This window comes from Thamnophis sirtalis, unplaced genomic scaffold, assembly GCF_051295495.1.
Source record: "Thamnophis sirtalis isolate CommonGarterSnake01/CBP01778 unplaced genomic scaffold, rThaSir2_p1.2 scaffold_4, whole genome shotgun sequence".
Taxonomy (NCBI): Eukaryota; Metazoa; Chordata; class Lepidosauria; order Squamata; family Natricidae; genus Thamnophis; species Thamnophis sirtalis.
In genome coordinates, this window is record NW_028261384.1 from 52518640 (window position 1) to 52540790 (window position 22151).

At 41.1% G+C, this 22151-nt stretch overlaps 1 protein-coding gene across 4 annotated transcripts in view; it reads left to right on the forward strand.

Moving 5' to 3' along the window:
* Positions 1 to 3958: 3958 nt before the first annotated feature.
* Positions 3959 to 22151, forward strand: part of POMGNT2 (protein O-linked mannose N-acetylglucosaminyltransferase 2 (beta 1,4-)) — a 51314-nt gene continuing 33121 nt past the window's right edge. For 2 of the 4 annotated variants that reach the window (XM_014062065.2, XM_014062064.2), the window contains exon 1: positions 3959 to 4378. The gene's annotated coding sequence lies outside the window, so the exon portion shown is untranslated. Of the gene's footprint in view, positions 4379 to 6384; positions 8080 to 22151 lie in introns of those variants that run through there. The other 2 variants (XR_015696370.1, XM_014062066.2) reach the window with 2 other exon arrangements.

Below are 22151 nucleotides of genomic sequence, written 5' to 3' on the forward strand. Positions count from 1 at the left end.
ACAAACAGGAAGTCACCATTCCTGAACTTCTGGGTTCCCCATAGCTCCATTTTTCACTTTCCGGAACCTTCAGAAGGCTTCCCTGAAAGTGTCGGAGGGCAAAAAACGGCCTGAAAAGAAGGCCGATGTCAGTTGGCCAGCGCGCGCATGTATGCTGGCCAGCTGATAGGGCAACACCTCACATGCCCTGACAAATGGCTCTGTGTTCCACCTGTGGCACGCATGCCATAGGTTTGCCATCATGGCCCCAGATGGATCTTGACAAGCTGGACCCTAACTAACAAAATAAAATTCAATGTAGAAAAAAGTAAAGTTTTACATTTGTGAAAGAAAAACCCAAAGTACAAATATAGATTGGGAGAAACCAGGCTTAATAGTGGTAACTGCGAGGGATCAACACTGTGTGGTAGCAGCCAAAAAAGCCAATGCAATCCTAAATGGCATTAACAGAGAGATTCAATCAAGATCATGTCAGGTACTAATACCACTCTATAAAGCCTTAGTAAGACCACATCTAGAATACTGTATCCAGTTTTAGTCACCATACTATAAAAGAAGATGTTGCGACTCTAGAAAAAGTTCAGAAGAACAAAGATGATGAGAGGACTGGAGACTAAAACATGAAAAACGGTTACAGGAACTGGGCATGGCTACTTTAGTGAAGAGAAGGACCAGGAGAGAAATGATAGCAGTGTTCCAATATTTGAAGGGCTGTCACAGAGAGGAGGAGGTCGATATATTTTCCAAAGCACCTGAAGGCTAGACAAAGAATAATGAATGTAATGATTAAGGAGAGATTCAAACTAGAAATAAGGAGAAATTTTCTGACAGTGAGAACAATCAACCAATGGAACACCTTGCCTTCAGAAGCTGTGGAATCTTCACCCCTAGAAGCTTTCAAGAAGAGACTGGGCTGCCATCTGTCAGAAATGGTGTATGGTCTGCTTGAGTGTGGTGGGTTGGACTAGATCATCTACAAAGTCCCTTCCAACTATATTATTCTGTTAGTATAGTGTATACTATGCTGGCCACTAAAATTTGTAAATCATGGAATAGTGCAGTGTACAAAGCCTTCATTTAGAATTTATTCAACAAACAATAAGCCATAATTTAGCATGTATAAACCCAGAAAAATACTGTTAAATCAGGATGTAAAACTACATTTCTTCATCAAGCCACACTAGCTTAATTCATTAAGCAATAACAGATGGTTTCATGCATCACAATAAGATTAAAGCAATATGTATAATGAATGTGCAATGTTTTATCCAACCAGTATGAGTAGGTGCCAGAGTAGGTCAAAGACAGAGTTTTTGCAGCAATTTCCATATTAATAGCAACACTAAATTGCAACCTTTCATATATTTTTTGAATATACAAAGCTTAATGTTTAAATATAATATAGAATATTTCCCAAACAAATATAAAAGGCTTTTACAGTTGGTTTTTAACAAACAAAATCCTACAATGCAGCTAGTGTGTGTGTGTGTGTGTGTGTGTGTGTGTGTGTGTGTGTGTGTGTGTGTACAAAATCCTACAATGCAGTAGAACAAAATCCTACAATGCAGGGGGAACACTAATCCTCATGGTGGTATCCCAAGGCTCTGTTTTCTGCACAGCACTCTTCAACATCTTCATCAATAATTTGGATGAGGGGACAGATGGGGAACTTATCAAATTTGCAGGTGACACCAACCTGGCAGGAATAGCTAACACTCCAGAAGATAGGTTCAAGATACAGAAGGAACTTGACAGACTGCAAAACTCTGCTCTATCTATGAGAAAAGTAAGGTTTTACAGTTTGTAATGCCTTGGTTAGACCAAAATTAGAATACGGCATCCGGTTTTCGTGCCACAATATAAAAAAGATGTTGAAACTCTAGAAAGAAAGCTGTGAAAAGCAGCAAAGATGATTAGGGGTGTTAGATACTTGTTCCAACTATAGTGGTTTCCACCCAGGTCCTCTGTTGAGGCAGGAACAGAGGTTTAATCCTATTGATTGAAGGGTCAGACAGCTCCCTATAAAATGGCTGCTGTCAGACTCAACCTTCGCTGGATTGTTCTCACTTGTACTTAATAAAGAGCTGTTGTTACCATTAAGCCTGTGTGTGCCTATCCATTACCCAATCTAACAAGGGGACCGGAGGCTAAAATATATGAAGAATGATTGCAGGAACTGAATATGTCTAGTTTAATGAAAAAGATTAGGGGTGACATTATAGCAATGTTCCAATATCTAAGGGGCTGCCACAAAGAAGAGGGGCCAACTTATTCTCCAAAGCACCTGAAGGCAGGACAAGAAACAATGGATGTGAACTAATCAAGAAGAGAACCACCTAGAAGTAAGGAAAAATTTAATGACAGTTAGAATAATTAATCAATAGAGCAACTTGCTTCCAGAAGTTGTGAATGCTCCAAAACTGGAAGTTTTTAAGAAGAGATTGGACAACCATTTGTCTGAAATAGTATAGAGTTTCCCGCCTGAGCAGGGGGTTGGACTAGAAGATCTCCAAGGTCCCTTCCAACTCTGTTATTCTGCTAAACTGTTTTGGATCTCAAAATCCAATTCAGATTTTCCCCTTAACTCCCCCCCCCTGCATCTTCCTCCTTTGCCAGCTGGATCCTCCATTTTGAATAGATAGTGATGTTTGATTCCAGCATAAATCTACAGCATACGATTGACTCACCCAAACTAGAAGCTGCGTTAATTCTCTCAAAACCTATTAGGCAATTCTGTAGTCCATTTTTACTTTGCCAAAGTCAGCAAGGGGAACTACTATCAACATTTGTCTCACTGATGCTCCTTCAGCTTCACATCCACTCTGTCCTGTGAAGACAAAGCCCCTGTATTTCACTGCTGCCTTGCCAGTTCCATCCTAGATGGAAATTCTTGGAATGGCAGTGCCATCTGATCATTGTATTGTTGTTAGTGACCCAAATTTGAATTGCTGTGGCAGCCTTGTCTGAACAGTGGGAGAGAAAACAGCCATTAAAATTGAATAAAATAAAGTGCTTCCTATTATGAAACTAGGTGGTTATGTATATGTATCAAAACCAAATAAGCTGTGGGAGATGCACTCCTCAGCTGTTAAAAAGTTAAGTTTTCCCCAGCTAAGCGTCAAGTTATCAGGGCCAAACACTTCAGCAGTTAAAGGCTGACATTAATTTACTAGAAAGATGTTTAATTGTCTGGTCACCATGGGAATATCTAAGTATGCATACAAACAGTAGCTAATATAAGGCAGCATTTGAAGGCTCTGTTGGTTGCTCTATTCATTTATTGAGCAACAGGCCTGAATACTTTTTGATTTCCTGCTGAAAAATATTCCAAAAGAGCAACATTCAGAATCAGCCCAACATCTTGTTGCTTGAGGATGACAAGATGATCCTCCCACGTTCCAGCAGATTGGCTGTTCCATCTTCCTTCAATTCCTGAGAAGGTACCATATGTCTCATCACATTTGTTTAGAAATATATATGGGACAACTTAGCGGTGAGTGAAACATTCACTTCAGAGAGTTTTTGTTTTAACTTAAAAACGTTGAGGAGGGAAAGATGATAGAAATAGCATATTTGGATTGAAATAGAAATAGCATATTTGGAGTGATCAGGGAACCCCTTGGTTTTTAAGGCTTTCATATAAATACAGCATGCCTGAGACTCTATACATGTTGCTGATAAGAATTGACTCAGATTTTTAAAAGTATCTTGTTGGCTAATTGTTCAGTTCTGCCTACCGAAAGTAAGTTTAGTGGAATATATATTTGGAATTTACTCCTAGATAAATAATTATAGCTCTATAGCCTGAAAAATTCTGCATGAAGATTTCCGATGTGCAAAAAAAAAAAAAAGAGGCACCAATGGGCAGAAAGAAAACTACAACCCCCAGGATGCAACGTGGCAGCCATGCCGGGACCGAGCATGAGCATAGGTGGGTCCTGCCTGGGAACAGCGCCGGCCGAAGAGAAATGGTGATAAACAAAAGAGCGATTTAAACACACTCGCTCTCGCGTAGGCAAAGGAGCAGCCGGAAGGAGGACTACTCTTCCAGTGATGCGGGCCACTGCCACTGCATCGACGCCGTGTGAGGCAAAGTTATGCGTTCCCAGTAGCGGGCGGAGAGCCTATTGCTGCAACAGCAGGGCGAGAACTACTGCAGTGTCCTAGGAAGCGCTGCAGGAGGTGAGGAGCTGGCTTGTCTGTAGAGGGCCAGTTCTTTTTGGGACGGAGACAGCAGCGGTTTCCGCTGAGAGAAAGAAGGGATTGCAAGACAAACAGCACTTTTTCCGATTGCAGAGTACGCTCTGAGACTCATATTCAAAGAAAGGCAGCTTTTTTACTCCGCTATTATTATTTTGATGGCATTCAAAGTCAGAGGGTGAGTGAAAAGACTTGCCTTCATTGCGAGTCCTTTTAATTCTTCTTGGCCTTCTGTTCGCCCTAGGGGGACTTCCCCTCGGGATGAGTGGGGTTGGATGAGCGAGTGCTTTCACGAAGTCTCCCAGTTAACTAATGTCCTAACATGGGGATTTATTTTACTATAAGTTTGGGAGGTTGAAATTGATGCTTGATAATGATATTTGGAATTTTCTGTATAAGCACAGCTAGGGTAGGGTTGGATTTAATCACAATCCCCCACCATATTCTCACAACCTTTGGAAAATGCCAGCGTTCAAAGCAAAGCTTTTTGAAAAGAGAAAGGAATTGCGGGACAGTTCCTTGAGGTTTCTTTGCTTCACTAAAACAAAAACACATCCGCCAGCACATTCAGAAATTAGTAACCAACTCTTTCTTGAGTGTATCACTCTATATTTTCCCCGGGCGTTTCCAGATCTGTTGAACTGCAGCTTGCGTGCTTCCTAGCAATGGGTGGGCAATTACCAGTACCTGCAGTCAGTGTTCAGGTTCTGTAGTGCAGCGTTTTTAATATTAGACCTGATTTAAAATGTTACTATATTTGGATCCCATTGCATGTTCACATAGATTCACAGTTGAGATTACCATATTAGATATCTTCAGACCTAATATTTACTAATTCATTATATCTGGAAAATTGGTTCTACAAATGAACCTTAAAATTGTTACACATTATGTCATATACTGTGTTGTTGGATAAGATTTGTAAAGGATTCGAACATGAGTAGTGTGTGTATGTGTGAGATAACCAAATAAGAGACGCAGTGTACTAAAAATGTATTAATAATTACCACATTAAAAACATGTGCTATGGCTGCACATTCTAAGCCATGCAGGAGTATCAGAAATATTACTTAGTTACCAGTACTGATATATTTGGCAGTATATCCTACTGAAAGTAGATTTCAAAGTAAATAATCCTACATTGTTGACTGAGGCAAAACAAACTTAACTGCTATTCCCAGGGAGCAAATCTATGAACTTCAGAATTCCCAGTTTAGAACTCAATTCAATAGAAAATAGTGAGTAAGTCTTAAACAAACTGATTTCTTAATTTTATTTATTTATTTCAGTGCAGTAGTAGAAGAGGTAGGGAAAGTCCAACATTCTTGTGCCCTTTTAAGAGAAAAAAAACATGTATATTCCTCATATGTATATCTGTCAGAATGTGTTCTATTAACTGGTATTCAGTTGATTCTGTAACATATACACTGCTGAATTCCACAGCCTACTTCAGGCCAGGGTAACAACAGAAATTATAAGGTTAAAAACACCCCCCCCCCCGCTGCCCCATTGTTGAGGAAAGCCACAAGTTGGATTTCTGGTTTGAAACTCTTAGGGACTTCTATTAAGATAAAATTAAGGTTTCCCCTGCCAATCATGTTTGACTCTACAAAGCGGTGTTCATCTCGGGTTCACACCCAAAGAGCCAGCGTATTCTGAGGACACTTCTGTGGTCATATAGTCAGCATAATTATCACTGAAGGCACATGGAATGCTGTTACCTTCCCACTAAAATAGTATATATTTATTTACTTGCATGTCCATGCTTTCAAACTGCTAGGTTGATAGGAATTGGGGCAAGAAACAGAAGCTTACTCTGTCATGTGGTACTTTGGTCTCGAACTGCCAGACAATCCCAGTGTCCTCCTTTGTTTGAATTAGCAATAATAATAAATAATGCATTGTAATAAGGCTAACTCCAGCAATAATTTATCCCATGAAATATGTGTGCATCTACTTCATTGCTTTGATTTAGCAGTAATATTTCAGCATAGTACAGTGTCTCAGACCCTGAAAGTGTTACCCTTATGCCTCCCAAGGGCCACTTTGCGCCTAGGCATCCTTCTTTAGATATTTAATTCAGAAAAATCTTCCCAATACAAATGGACTGCTTTAAAATAATATTAACATCACCTGTGCTTGCCTAAACAACATAATTGATTTTATTGATCTCCTTTCCAACAGCAAGTCAGGAAACCAGCAACAATAAAGGGAACAAACTAGGGGAAGAAATATTGCCTTGTGCTTTGGTAATGTGGTGCGCCGGTGGCCTGCGGAGCTCGCAGCAGAGTCGGACAGTGAGGAGGTTGGAGAGGAACATGGGCAAGTCCTGGAATCTGGGGAAGGCTCGGACAAGGGCTCTGCGTCGGAGGCAGAGAGGGGCCAGGGCCATCTGTGCTGCCTCCAGAGCATCCAGAATCGGACAGCAGTGAGGCAGAGGAACAGGCTCCCCCTGTTCCCAGTGCACGCATGCGCAGAGCTGCCAGAAGGCAAGAACAGTTAAAACAGAAGGGACGACTCCGGAGTAAGGTTTGGAGGTGATTGGCCCCTCCCATAGGACATAAAGGAGGAGCAAAGGCACATGAGTCTTTGCAGGAGGCAACTTGCTGGTCAGTTTACCTTCTGAAACTCCATTTGGACTCTTTGTTCCATGTGGTAATTGCTAAGGTAATTGCTAATTAAATCTTTGACAGTGTTTTCAAAGAAAACATCAGCCTTATCCCAAAGGACTTTGGCAGCCTCCTACAGAACTGTTTCCAACTATTTGGGACTCATTACTGGCTCTGAATGAATATAATTCACAGCCTTTGAAATAAAAAGAGGGTTTTTGGACCTAACCGTGTGCTTTTTATTATATCTGGATGCCTAGCTCAGAACAGGTAAATGCTGAATGTGTTCAGAAGCAAGTGCAATATTGCAGTTAGGATAATATGGAAGAACAAAATTCATTCTCCTGGAGCCTTTCAAACAAAAGCTCTTGGTTTTCAGTGCCTTTTATGTTTTTATGGGAAAGACTGATATCTCAGTAAATACTGCTTATATAAGTCAAATCTATAATTGGAACTTGTTAAGTAGGAGGAAGATCAGGAGGAAAACGAAGAAGCAATTTCATATTAAGATCTAGAATTGAGTCTTCTTCAGAGTTTGCCGAAACAATTTTTCACATCATAGCTCATGCTTTCTATATTTACGTCTTATATAGTTTCTGATAAAAGTGGTTGCAGAAGAAATTAAGTTTATCTTATTATATTCTTTGTATTTTCTAACATAGTGGTGAAGGTTTTCATAAGCTGGTGTCTTCCAGACATGTATGGTCCAACTTTTCGAGAATGTTTATTCCAATGTAGAGTTGGCTGCAACTTCTAAAAACTGTGTTCCTAGTGCCCCAGAGTCATGGTAGCGAACCTATGGCATGCATGCCAGAGGTGGTATGCAGAGCCCCCGCTGTGGACATGCAGACCATTGCCCCAGCCCAGCTCCATCACATTTCTCCATTGTATTTCTTGCTGTTGTTTGCAGGGAAACAAAAGTTTGTAACTAAAAAAAAATTCACTTTATCAATTCCAACTTCTCACAAAAGAAAAAAAGATCTTGCGAAGTTGGAATTGACTGAGTGAACTTTTTTACTCTCACGCTTCACAATGGGGGAGACGGGTCCCCTCCTCCTGAAGCACATTACAACTCAGAGCCCTGTGTCGTCTTGGCTCATTCTGGCCTCCAGATGTCAGTTGCTTTTCCTGCAAAACTGCCTTTGTTGGGATGCCCTGCCTCGCTACTAAGCAGCTGAACTTTGGCGCGCTACTCCTGGGCTCATCAGCCTATGGACATCAGATTCTCATCACCCAGCACCAGTTCAAGGGTTCTTCCCCCCCACCCCCAGCGGTGAGAGAGGGAGGGAAAGAGAGAGGGAGAGAAAGAGAAAAACAAGGGCAGAGGGGGAGGGAAAGAGAGAGAGAGAAAGGGAAAAGAGAAATAGAGGCAGAGGGGGAGTGAGGGAGGGGAAGATGGGGAAGAGAGAGAGAGACCCAGAGAGAGAAAGAGGGGAAGGAAACAAAAAGGGAGGGAGGGAAAGCGAGAGAGAGGGAAAGAGACAGGAGGGAAAGAGAAACGAGAAAGGGAGGGAAAGAAATACAGAGAGAAACAGAAAGAGGGAGAAAGTGGGAGGGAAAGAGAGGGGGGGAAAGGAAGAGAGGAGGGAAGGGAAAGAAAGAGAGGGAGGGAATGATATTACAAAAGTTTTTATTTTTTTATTGTTGCTAAACATAATATTTCAAAAGCAGAAAAAAAATGAAGGGGCATAAAAGTGCATATATTTTGTTTTTCTTAGAACAATTAGCTGAACGCTGCCTTGTTTATCATTATTTTAGGTAGTAAAATCTTGGTATTGAGGTTAAATTACTATGTTGGCACTTTGCAGTTTTGGGTTGCAGTTTGGGCACTCGGTCTCTAAAAGGTTCACCACCACTGCCCTAGAGGGTTACCAAGGTAAGTAGAGGTGCCTGAGCGAGGAACCACTGTGGACCAACAGCCTCTTGTTTAAGAGGCCAGGAGAACCGGGATTCCAGTGACACTTATGGGGGGTAGCGCTACACTATATTTAGTGAAGGAACTGTTTTCTAACTTTCCAAGCTCCCTTGCATTCGACCTTGACAAAGAAGAATTAAGGCCACTGCTCTTTACCTTGTAGGGAAGAGATATTGTTAGTTCTAATAGCCAATCCTTTTTATGTTGACCTCACTCCTGGCAGCTACTTTTTCCTGATCTATAGGTAGGAGGAAAGCCATCCATTTCTCTACTTAAAATGAGCAGAGAACTTTAACAGGAAGCTTTATGCATTTCTTCTTTTCTATCTTTGTGGACTGAATAATGCCTTTTACTACTCTCTAGTTTAAAGAAATAACATTTAGCATACTTACTGATATGGGGAGATTATTCTCACGTCCTCTATTATATTACTTGCTGTAGATATCTCATTGTGTTGTATGGCTCGTTCAAAAAGTTTTCAGAAGTGTACACCACATTTTTTTCCTCTAGTTTTTTCCTCTATTTCTGTTGTCAGGGTAATAATTCAGTAGAGAAGTACATTATTGATGACAGGTGAATTTTCTTTAAACCAGGCAAAAAGGAAAGACAAACAAAGTTCAAAGAAAGATGTTGAAGAGTTGTTTGCATAACAAAAATGTAGAGCCATTTTGTTTCTGGATGCCAATACCTTAGTTTTCCCAATTGTGAAATGTTTGAGTGCTAAGAGTTATTTGTTGTTTTAACTTACCACTGCAGTTCTGATTAGAAAGTCATTATTATTTTAGAGCAAAGTCGACTTCAAAGGCAGGATCAAGCAGGTGATTTCTTCAGTTAAAACCAGTAAGTTATTTCCAGTTTCAAACTAGTTCAATTAAATCTCAGCAAGATCAAAAAGCCAAGTCAATGATAATTAATCCCATGGGTTTTGTTTGGACCCAAATTCAGCTAACTTAATCTGATCCAGTCCACTGAGTTTTAATTAAGTATTTTTATATGCTATGCTTCACTTAGGATCATGTTTCCTATTTGAAGAACACATTGCCAATGCTCCTCCGAAGAGGTTCAAATGTATGCCTTATTGAAAAATGCATTTGCACTTGATTTCTCCAGCCTGCAGGCCCTGATGACATGAAACTAGGTAGTGGCACTTGCCGATCTTTGCCACTCATATTAGAGAATGAGAATTGATCATATACTGTGTCAGATCTTTGTTGCTTTTATCTTGAATTGCTACTTCTTTATTGTGTGAGAAATAAAACAGCCAGAAGTAGTCCTGCACATTCCAGTTTTCAATATGGTTCTGTAGCTATGGGCCTTCTTTGCTAACTTTTCAGACTCCTTGCTTCATATGACCTGAAATGAAATCTGGTGTAAAACCTCGACAGTTGTGCATTGACTGGGTGGTGAAGGGGTCCATGACCGGGAAGCCAAAGGGGTCCATTGGTTCCCAGAATAGAGACTGGTGCAGAGCCACTCCGAGTGGTCCACTGAAGCTCTGCTGAGCCAGGCTGCCTACACGTTGGTCACCCCAGAGATGTGCTCTGCCATGATGGATAAAAAGTGCCTCTCTGCCCAGAGACCCAGTCGCTTGGCCTCTTGCATAAGGGACCTGGAATGGGTCCCCACTGATGGTTGATGTGGGCTTTGTCGACTACGTTGTCCATTAGTATTAGAAGATGTTTGCCAGAGACCATTCCTTGGAACTGGTGTAGGGCCAGGTAAATCTCCCGCAGTTCCAACCAGTTGATACTGTGAGCCCATTCCGGCTGGGACCAATGCCCCTGGGCTATCTGTGTCTGAAGATGGGCCCGCCAACCAAATAGGCTGGTGTCTGTGGTGACCGTCAGTCTCTCGGGTTCCCTGAAGAGGCTGTCTCTAGAGATGGCTGAGGACATCCTCCAACGGAGAGATCGAAGGATGTCTGCTGGAACACATACCTTGGCTGATGAATTGCTCCTGTCTGCTCTCTGAAAAGGCAAAAGAAACCATTGAAGATCCCCGGCATGCAGACATGCCTGGGGAACGATGGAGATGCAGAACACCCTCTTCCCTAACCCTAACCATCTGGCAATGTCAAATGGGGATATGGAGATAAACCTCCATCAGATCAATGGATGAAAAGAAGTCGCCCTCCCTGACATCCCCCAGAATGGTTTGAAGTCAGTGCATCTTGAACTGCCTGTATACAAGATAGCGGTTCAGCCTCTTAAGGTCCAGAATAGCTCTCCACACACACACCTACCTTACCCCTTGAGGCCTTGGGAATTACAAAGAGGATAGAATAGAATCCCTGTCCCTGTTTGCCTTCTGGGACTGGTTGAATTGCATGGATGTCTAGCAGACATCCATTTATTGCTGACTCCATGAGGCCCCTCTTATCCAGTGACATGAACACAGGACAATGGATGAAGAATGTTGGGGGTGTGGAAAAGAGTTCCAGAGAAAGATTTGAGCTCACTGTCTCTTGAACCCAGGTGTTGGATGTAATTTCCTCCCATCAGTCAGCAAAATGGGAGGATTGGAGGTGCAGTTACTTGGGGCGGTGAAAGTAACAACCTCCTCCTCCATGAAAGGGCCACTTCGACAGTCGACCTCTGGTTATCCTGTCAGGATACTGCCTCTGCCTGGGGTTGTAGTTCCCTTGGCCCTGGGAAAAACCTGCACTTGCTTCCATAGTCTGAAAGGGTGGTCAAAGGGAATACGGAGATGGCTGAAAGGACCATCTAGATAGAAGTGGCAAGATCTTTCTGTTATCCCTGGATTCAATGAGGAGGGGTTCCAGGATTTTGCCAAACAAGTGTTGCCCTTGGGGCTGATGCTAGTCGCCATTTGTGCTGGGCATCCACCTGCTAATGATATACCATAGCATGATGTGGGCCACTATAGCTGATCCCATGGCCTTTGACACAAAGCAAGCCACGTTAAGTGTGGTGTCTGCAGAAAACTAGACCGCAGCCATGAGCTTGCCAATGTCCTGCTGTGATCGTAAATCCGCTGCTGGGATCCTCTCCTGTAGTTGTCTTAGCCAAAGCAATGAAGTACAATTAAAAAATGAAGCTGTCGTAGATGCCCAGACTGCCCTTGCAGCTCTTGGTTATATAGCTTATAGAAACTAACCGAGCCAAAGCTCTGTCTCCAAAGGAGGCATCACGATTCTACCACACTGCTGGGAGTCCGCAGTGCTTATTCATATTTTAAAAAGTCCATTGGTAGAATTAATGATAATCAATCCAGGGATTCCAAGAAGGAGGGAATTTTGACCTGTCTGTCCAAGCTGACTGCTGAGTCAAAAAGTTGGGAAACCCCTGCAAGAGAGGAGTGACTTAGCAGCTTTGACAGATTCAGTCCAATCAACTTGCAGAGAGGTCAACCCATTCCTGGATGCTATTTCCACCCAGATGGAGAAAAATCTCTTCTCCAAATTTTACTTTGCATGGGTTGATTATTTACTGAAAAATATAAATGTATTTTTAAGGTTTATGTTTATTCAGGAAACTTGTAATCCCTTTTGCTAGAACTCCAGGGTGGTTTATGATAAAATTTGGTAAAAACCACAATTTAACTCAAGTACTTATGAATGAGGTCATATAAATTTAAAGGTTTGCAATGGAACAAAAAGTTTTTTATTGATTGCTACATTTAATTTTTTTTAAACTAGAAACTTTTATTTTTATTCTTTTACTTTGTTGAAATTCTTTAAATATTTTGAATATTTTTGTTCTTTTTACTTGATTTGATGTCCAGTTATTATTCCTATCTGTATTTATGCACAGAGCGGGAAGTGTTGCAGTAGCAAGGGGCAGGGTTGTTTTATACATTGCTGAGTAACCATGCTATGACATAATAACATGAATGATTTGGGGGGTATTGGGATTCCTGGGTATATCATGCAATAAGAATGAGGGAGCCGAGTTCCCTCATTCAGAATCATCTCATTCTCTAATCCCACAAAATAAGCAGAGGAACTTTGTAAATACCTAAATAATGCTTCTAGAGATTCTGTTAATGAACAGGTAATGATAGTATTGGAAGTTTTGTGTGGGAAACACAATAGATAAAAGAAATAATGGTAGGAAGGGAGTCCTAACTCTTAATACAGCATAATGGAGATTTCAGATCCAACACAGTTTTTGTATCACAGGATATGCTGTATGTAATAAATAAGTATGATATATCTGGCTTCTAGGCCATGTCAAGGGTTTTTCCTAAGGCAAAGTTCCAAATTGTGATCCACAGAACCAGGATATGACTCAAAAATCCATCATCTGTTGCTGTTCACATAGATCTGTGAATTTATGATAGCTCCATTAGAAGCTCATCAGTCAAATTGATTTTTGCAATATATTGTAACATTAAAACTGAAAAGTACCAAAAATCTGTAACTTATAGTGGACTTTTTCAATATCTGTGTTTTCTAGGTTTATCAGCTCTTAGAATTTCCAGCTAGCATGACCACTGCTGAGAATTTTGAGAATTGGCATGAATCCAAGTTAGACGAATTTAGTGTACGGTATAGTGTACGGCACAGCAACCCAATCCTGTTTCCCAAGCAATAGGCTAGTAACTTGATAGTTCTGTGACTACCGTTGAAAATAAAATTTGGAGCTGCATTTAGGGAGTGTTTCTGCTTTTCCAACCAACCTAAAGCAGTGTTATTAATGTTCTGTTATATTCTCTGAACTGCTTAATGTAATATGGCAGTTTCATCTCATGCTTTTTGCCCCGGAGGCTTTAGTTATGAATAAAGTTAAACATATAAGACAAGAAACCTTTCAAATACATTTGGCTGCAGAACCAGTCCTTATGAGTATACAGACTTTCCCTCACCCAGCCTGCAATTTTCTGGCTTCCAGGGGTTGTAAAAAAGACCTTGTTAACTCTGAACTGTAAATTGTTGTGTATGGATGCCTGATAGATGCAGAGATGCTCACTCTCAAGTGGTTTTGAGGTCTCTTTTCATCATATGTAGTGATTGTGCTGATTCCAAGAAGTAAATTTTATGTTCCTTTTTTACATCTTACCTGCTAGTAGCCATCTCTGCATTCTGTGTCTCTGACCCAATCTTCAATCCAGTGATGTAAGATGGAAGGTGACACTTTTGTGCATTTAGATATCATCAGGCTGCTGCTTTACTTGCAAATGGGGACAAGGGAGGGAGGCGTATTTCAGCAAATAACTGGTCCATTGTATTGTTGGCCTCGTTTTTATACAATCCTTTTTAAATATCAGTTTAAAATCAGCATTGATTTCCACAACCTTTTTTCTCATGAAACACAAAGCTTTTATTTGTAATTCCTTGATATACGCAATAGCAGCAGTAGCAATAGCAATAGCAGTTAGACTTATATACCGCTTCATAGGGCTTTCAGCCCTCTCTAAGCGGTTTACAGAGTCAGCATATTGCCCCCACAGTCTGGGGCCTCATTTCACCCACCTCAGAAGGATGGAAGGCTGAGTCAACCCTGAGCCAATGAGATTAGAACCGCTGAACTGCAGATAACAGTAAGCTGAAGTGGCCTGCAGTACTGCACCCTAACCATTATGCCACCTCGGCATATAACTACGCAATAGTTAACATAAATTTCCAGAGAAACTTAAAATACAGATTTATTTTTTGTGCATAAATAGATTTGATGTGCATAATTTTATTCCATAATGTCAACTTTAAAAAAAAGATATAAACACTGCTTTATATTATAAAATGTACAGAAGCATACATTCCTTTGCAGATATCTCTTTCACAAGCCTTTATGGTGGGAGGGGGAAGGTGGAGGGTCTATGGGACAGTTTATGCTCAGAAGAATTTTAGTGGACTATCCAATGAAGTTATTCATCCTAAAGTGAAGTTACAACTTGATTCCAAGTTAATTTGCAATTAATTTCTTTTACAACTCTATAGTGGGAACTCAGTTTTAAAAAAGAACAAAAAAGGCTTTTCACATAACCTTTTTGACACATGAAGTTTAAAGGCCAATTAGAGCAGTATATTTCTGGAAAGCCAATTTTTTAGTCTAAGACTAGGTTGATATTTAAAATAATGCATGGCCTCAAAGTAGAAAAGCACTTTAGCATAGTTCTTTTTATCACAGCTAAATTGAAAGGGACAATTAAAAATGTCCCATATGCACCCAAGGGATTTCCAGTGGTGATGTCAAGATGAGTGTGGGGAAGAAGATCAGGGCTCTGACTTCTTATCTCAATCTACACGCTTGGAGGACCCCTGCGCTGATCTTGGAGAGAGACACAGAGGAGTAGGGAAACCCTAGGAGTAATGAAGCAGAGGGCGACCGCCCGCTACAACATGGGGCTACCATTTTAATCCAGCGCGCAAGCGTCTGCCTTGTTTCAATGGCAGACCTGAAGTTGTGACAAGCTATTTAAAGGGGAAAGAAGAATTTAATCCACATATTGTGTCATCAAGAGGATTAGTGGATCTGCTTGCAAGTGAAAACAGCGGTGATTGTTGGCAGAAAAGGAAGATTGCAGAGAAGGATGGGCAAAACAGTGAGTCTCTAGAGATTGGGCGAGAGCCCTACAAAAGAGTGCCAACTTAGCAGAGATGAGAGCAGCTTTTAGAGGCAAAAGTCCAGCCCAAAAGAACTAACTGATGTAAGTGAGCGATTGGGAGGGAAGACAACAAGAAAGAGCACGAACTGACTCTAAGACATCCAGACTCAAGTGGAAAAAAAGAAACCGAGAGGGAGGACTTGAAGAACTGTGGTGTGCTTGGGGGTAGCGGTTTGCAGACAGTAGTTGGGAAAAAGAAGAGGACAGCAAAATGGAAGGGAAGAGGCCGATGCAACAGCTGTGCCGAAACTACCTAGAACTGCTTAGAACAGAAGAGTATGGACAGTTTTGCAAAGACTGAACAGAAAAGTAATTTACCCAAGAACTTAAAAAAAAAAAGTAAAAGAAAAGGTGCTGAATGAATTGACTGTGTTAATAGTTTGGTGAAATACTTATTGGAAGATATACATAAGAAATTTTTTTAGGTTATGATAAATAGAATTTAAACAATTAAGTTACAATTATATACAATATTTATATATAATATTTATAATATATATTAACAAGTATTCATATCCACATTTACATTTATAAATAAGTTAGTGGAAGTTGGTGGATACCTACCTACCTACCTATCTATCTATAAATGCCTATTTGAATTAATTGCATTAAGGATATAATGAAATAATTGCATTTTTAAGTTATAGCACAATTGGTCTAAATAAGTATTGAGGTTTCCTCTCGCTGTCTTTCTCTTTCCTTGTTTTCTCTTTCTTTCTTATTATTACTTGTTTTATATATATGTATGTATGTGTGTGTGTGTGTGTGTGTGTACGCATGCATGCATGCATACACACACACACACACACACACACACACACACACACACACACACACACACACACATATATATATATATATATATATATATATATATATATATATATATATATATATATATATTCTGTCCCCCCCTTCACGGCTTTTAACACACGGCAAGACAGGCAAACTTAAAAGGACTTTTCTTTATCAGTTCACAGTTCAAACTGGCTTCAAGCCCAAAAAATAACATAAATACAAGTCTTTGACCAGATAACCTAATGGAAACAAATCTTTCTTACGGCAACTCAATTTGAAGAAAATGAAAGCAAAACACTTCTTCCAAAGTCTCTATGAATCAGGTTACAGACATACAGAGCACTTATCCAAGTGAATCTTACATAAACCACGACTGATGATCAAACAATGTTGTAGAAACTAAGGCACGTACGAAAGAACGTTGACTCCAGCCACTAGGGCATGGCAGCATCCATCCTTTTATCTCCAAACTTGCTTCTAACCAGCCCCAGCTGCATAATGAATCTTGTATCCCGAAAAGACTCACAGCAGACATCTGCTGAGTCACAACACTATCCCCCACTGCAGGGCCCTTTCCCCGGGGTCTGATGGTCGGGATGACGTGTCCCCAAGATGACCCGCACCCATTTCCCTTGGTGCCTTTTTCATGAATCCCAAACCTCTGGAGGCATAGCCCCCTTGAATCGGAACTCTTTAGGTATCTGGTGGCCACCATGTTTCCTTCTGCCCTTCCCGGCGTCGACACCCTGTCCAGGGTCATCCACCCTCCAAAAGACATACCCACCAGCCCCCCCTAACGTCGGAGGTTGATGGCAGCTCTACCAGCTTCGGCCGAGCCTTAACTCCCTGTCCAGGGTCCTCCACCCTCTGCAAGGCTGACCCACCAACCCCCTTTCCGTCGGAGGTTGATGGTAGCTCTACCAACTTCAGCCGAGCCTTAACTCCCTGTTTAGGGTCCTCCACCCTCTGCACGGCCAACCCACCAACCCCCTTTCCGTCGGAGGTTGACAGCAGCTCTACCGATTCCTGCCAAACCACCACATAATCCCTCCTGCAGAGCCCTTCCCCCGGTTTCGATGATCGGGGTGTGGCCCAGAAGGGTTGGTGATGGCCTCCCTGGAACATGGTCCAAGACATTGGCACCCCACTGGGAACCTAGAGACAAAGTCCAGTGTTGCGGGGACCGGAGTCGACAATGGCTGGAATCTCGGCGGAGTTCTCTTTGTAGACCTGGCCCAATGACACTGAGCACATGACTTCACGCACCTCCATACATCATTTTTCAGATGGGGCCACCAAAATTGACGGGAAGCCAGGCGCAACGTCCGAACAAACCCCCAATGTCTTGCTGCAGACGCGCAATGAATCTGCGCGAGCACCCGTCAACGGATGTGCCCTGCAGGAACATAGAACTGGCCCCAACACTTCAGAAGATCCCCTTCCAAAGTCCATGGGGACACCGGCCTCATTTCCGCCTTTTGTTGCTCCACTCAGTCGTCACCCCGCTGCGCAAACCCGTACCAGAGTCTGCATGCTCACGGGATGACAAACGGCAGCGCAGGATGCAATGGGTAGAACAGTCCGAGGTGGAAGCAAGTTCGCAGGGTCGGAGTTCTTTACTCGGCAGGGCATCCACTCTGGGACTCCACACTCCCTGAATGCACGCTATCTTGTGCGAATGGGGTAACACGGCCGCACCAACATGCTGGTTGTCTGACTTGATCGTGCGTTGCTGAGGGACGGCTGCAGTCTGCGCAACCTTTCTGTTCTTCTTGGGGTAGCTCCCTGCCAAGTGTCCAAGATCCCCACAGTAAAAACACAATCCCTCCGCACGTCTTCTGTCCATCTCTGTCCGTGACACTCGAGGTCGGACAGCACCCAACTCCATGGGCTCCTCCCAGTCCACTGCAGTCTCTTGCTGAACCAGCATGCTGGTGGTCTCCTGGAATACACGGCGAGGCTTTCGCCTCTGTAGCCGGGCGTCTATCCGGAGGCACAGGTGGACCAACGCGTCGAACATCGGTGGCCTGTCCACCCTCGCCAGTTCATCCTGCAAGGCCTCAGACAATCCATCTTGGAACGTGTCCAGGAAAAAGTGATAGAGATAATTTATAGAATAACAAAAGATGAACTGATGGTGTACAAAGGAAAGGAGATACAAACCCTGAAACAGATTCCGTGAAGAGTGAGGGAGCAATGCAGAGACTATTGATTTTTGGCAACACAACTGGTTAAACGAGATATACAAGATTAAACAAGGTGGTTGGTATCTGAAGAGATGCTGGTAATTTATCAGGAGAAAAGGATTAAAGTTGATAATCTGGAGAAGGCACAGGATTTATACGAGCAACTACTAGGCCCAGAAGAGGAACAGAGCAGTAAAGAGGAGTTAGAATCTAGAAGCCAGGAAGAACAACAACAGGGAATAAAAGAAGAACAAGAAGAAAGTAGTAGGGAAGAGAAAGAGCGATAGAGAGAGGATGAAGTGAGACCAATAACAAGGAGCCAAAAAAGAATCTAGAGCCAATAAAAAATAAAGAGAGGTAAAGAATTAGGAGGATGGAAGAGGAAATTCAATTATTGCCAGCATATATTAATCGTTTAAATTTGCCAACAAAAAGAAAGCTTATCTGGGCAAAATTAACAAAACAAAAGGCAGATATAATATGCTTATAGGAAACACACATTAAAAAACAAGCTATAAAATACCTAGAATATCCCAAATTAGGAATATTGTATGCAGCATCAACAGAAGAAAAGAGAAAAAGGATAGCAATATAGGTTAAAGATGGGATAAAGACAAATTTAATTTATGCAGACACGAAGAAGAATATTAATGATAGAGATATGGATAAACAAAAAACCGGTATTATTGATAGCAATATATGCCCCAAACGAAAATCAGAAGGACTTTTATAAAAAATTATACAAAAAAATTAGAGAAATTAGATTGAAGAATATTTGTATAATAGGAGATTATAATGCCATAGTGGACAATAAAAAGATTATGTAAGTGACAAAAAAACTAAAAATAAAAAGAAGTATTACCAATGACTTGTTTTGAGATGATGGAGGAGCTAAATCTAATCTAATTTGGTCATGGATTGATATGGGGAAATTGGGGCAGAAATACATATAATTGAAATATTACCAAACACATGGGCAGATCATAATCCCATTAAAATAATTTGGAAACTAGACGAAGATGGATATTAAATTTGCAAATACTAAAAGAAAAAGAATTTATTCAAAAATGTAGAAATGAATTGGAGTTATTCCTTAAGGAAAATACAAAACAACAGCTATCTATACAAAATCTATGAGACACCATGAAAGCTTATTCCTGTGGAATTATTATAGCATATTCGGCAAAAAGAAACAAAGAAAAATGGGCACAACAGAAGATACTAGAGGAGGAAATTAAAAAGTTAGAAATAGAATTATAAAATAAGCCACAGAATGACCAAATTAGAAAGGATTGGATGTTAGTAAAAGACAAATTAAATATATTAGACCAGGAAGAAATGGTAAGGGGCCTAAAACTAACAAAATAAAACTCATTTGAGCAAGCAAATAAACCCGGAAGGTGGTTGTCATATAGATTGAAAAAAGAGAGAGAAAAAAGGTTAATATATCAACTTCAAGATAAAACTGAGGAATTACAACATACAATGAAAGGGAAGAAAAAGATTGCCTACAAGTACTTTGAAAGTCTGTACAAAGGGGATCAAGTAGATGGGGAAAAAATAAAGGAATATTTGAACAGAGAAGAAAGCCCTTCAATAACAGAGGATATGAAAGAAATGTTATCAAAAGAAATAACGAGACTAGAATTGAAACAGGCGATCCAAAAACATAAAAATAATAAAACACCAAGCCCAGATGAGTTTCCAGCAGAATGGTATAAAATGTTAGATGAATTGAATGAACTGATAGAACCCTTGATGTTGGAGATGTATAATGAGACACTGATGAAAGCAAAAATACCTGATTCATGGAGAGAAGCACACATTACATTAATATTTAAAGAAGGTGCAGATAAAAAAAACAGATTAAAAATTAGAAGCCAATCTCATTGTTAAATGCCGACTATAAAATATTCACAACAATTATAGTGGAGAGACTGAAAAAAATATTGAATGACTACATACATCCTGACCAAAATGGATTTTTTTCCAACAAGGCAAATTAGGAATAATACCAGAATAATAGTAAATATCTTAGAGTACTATGAGGCACATTAAGAGAAACAAGTGGCACTTGTAAGTATAAGATTGATATGTACAGATATGATGACATAACAATATTAATGTGATAATTGTAAGATGTTGTAGAGGAAAAAACGATTAAAAATTGCTTTAAAAAAAACCTCCCATATGCGTCATGGATCTGCCCAGGTAGTAAGCGTATCATTGACTCAGCAGCTCCCGTTGTTTTTCGATAAGATATCCATTCAAGCCTTATAACTCCCTGTTGGTTAATTTTGCTCAAATTAATTTTATCTTCATTTAACTTTGGTAAGTATTGCAAAGTGTTGTTTTATTGCAGGTAGTATTCTTAACTATTCCATTTTAGTTCTGTTCCTTTACTATTACTGGTACTCTAGTTCTGTTGCTTTTGGTGTTACTTCATCTTCCTGTAAATTTTTACTACTTTATTGTTTCATTATCCCAGATTTTCAGCTTATTGATCCTAATAATACATGTTTTTAAGTATCTTATTTCTTTTGCTTATCAAGTGCTGGAATTAAATACATTAGCACATGGTTTAGGCTTAAAAAAAATTAGCTTCAGCATATCTGAAAGGTACCAGATTAAGGAATATAGCTGTATCTTACTACAATATATTTGCCATAAGTTACACTACTTATAGTTCAGAATGCTTCCACATCACATTTGAAGCATCAGTTGAAAAGATCATAATCTTATTTTACAGACGTACTATAACTCCACTCAGGTAGGAGTGCTTTCAAGCAGAATAGTGTGATGTGAAATCTTGCAAATTTTGATTGGGGGGGGATTATGGGGAAGCATTTGTCATTTTAAAATGGGCATCAAGGACAAGCTTGATAGTCGGCACTTGCCCCCTCGCTGCTTTCCCGGCCAGCCACCCAGCTAGGCAGGGCAGGAAGAGCTGCAGCTGGCAGACCACAGAGGTGGTGGGGGCGAGCCGTAAGTGAAGAGAGCACCAGCCAGTATTGCTGTCTCCTTCTTGTGCAAGCCGCAGCAGCGGAAAAACAGAGGCTTCTTTTTTGCCACCCTCCCAGCTGATCCAGTCCCCCTTACACATGTGGAGTGTGAGAGGGGGTGTGTGTGTGTGTGTGTTTGTGACAACTGCCTGGTTTCCAATGGGGGGAGAGAAATCCATGCAGAGGGAGGAAAAATGCATGGATTTCTCCCCCCCCCCATTGGAAACCAGGCGGTTGTCAAAGAGAAGGGAGCGCGTACCATGTGGACTAACTCCCAACAGCCGAATCCTCCCCTCCCATTCCTTGTTTGGCTGTTGGAAGAAGCCCATGTGGCACGCGCACCCGTCTCTTTGACCGCCACCTAGTTTCCAATGGGGGGGGGGGGAATCCATGCAGAAGGAGGAAAAATGCATGGGTTTCTCCCCCCCCCCATTGGAAACCAGCTAGCTGTCAAAGAAAAGGGAGCGCGCACCACATAGGCTTCCCCCAATCCTCCACTCCGGCAAAGGAAGTAGGTGGGCGGGCCAAGCCAAGTGAGCGAGCAAGCAGCAACTGGGCAGGCTGGGGAAACAGGGGGGGCAGGCCAGGGGAGGAAGCGTTCCAGTATGGGGCCTCTGGAAGCTCAGATACGGGAAGGCACGCTAAATTTCACAATCAGGTATGTATACCAGCTGAAACCCACTCCTGATTTGTCAAGCAGCAAATAAATCTCTGATATCCCATTGAAGGGAATAGGATCAGAATAACAAGATGATAAATCCTTTCCCTTGGAAATTACATTATTGGGTTAAATAAATAATGAACTATTTGTGGATCCTCAGATGTTTCTCTTGATGGAAAGATCAATCTTGAGAAACTGGAATTTATACATGGA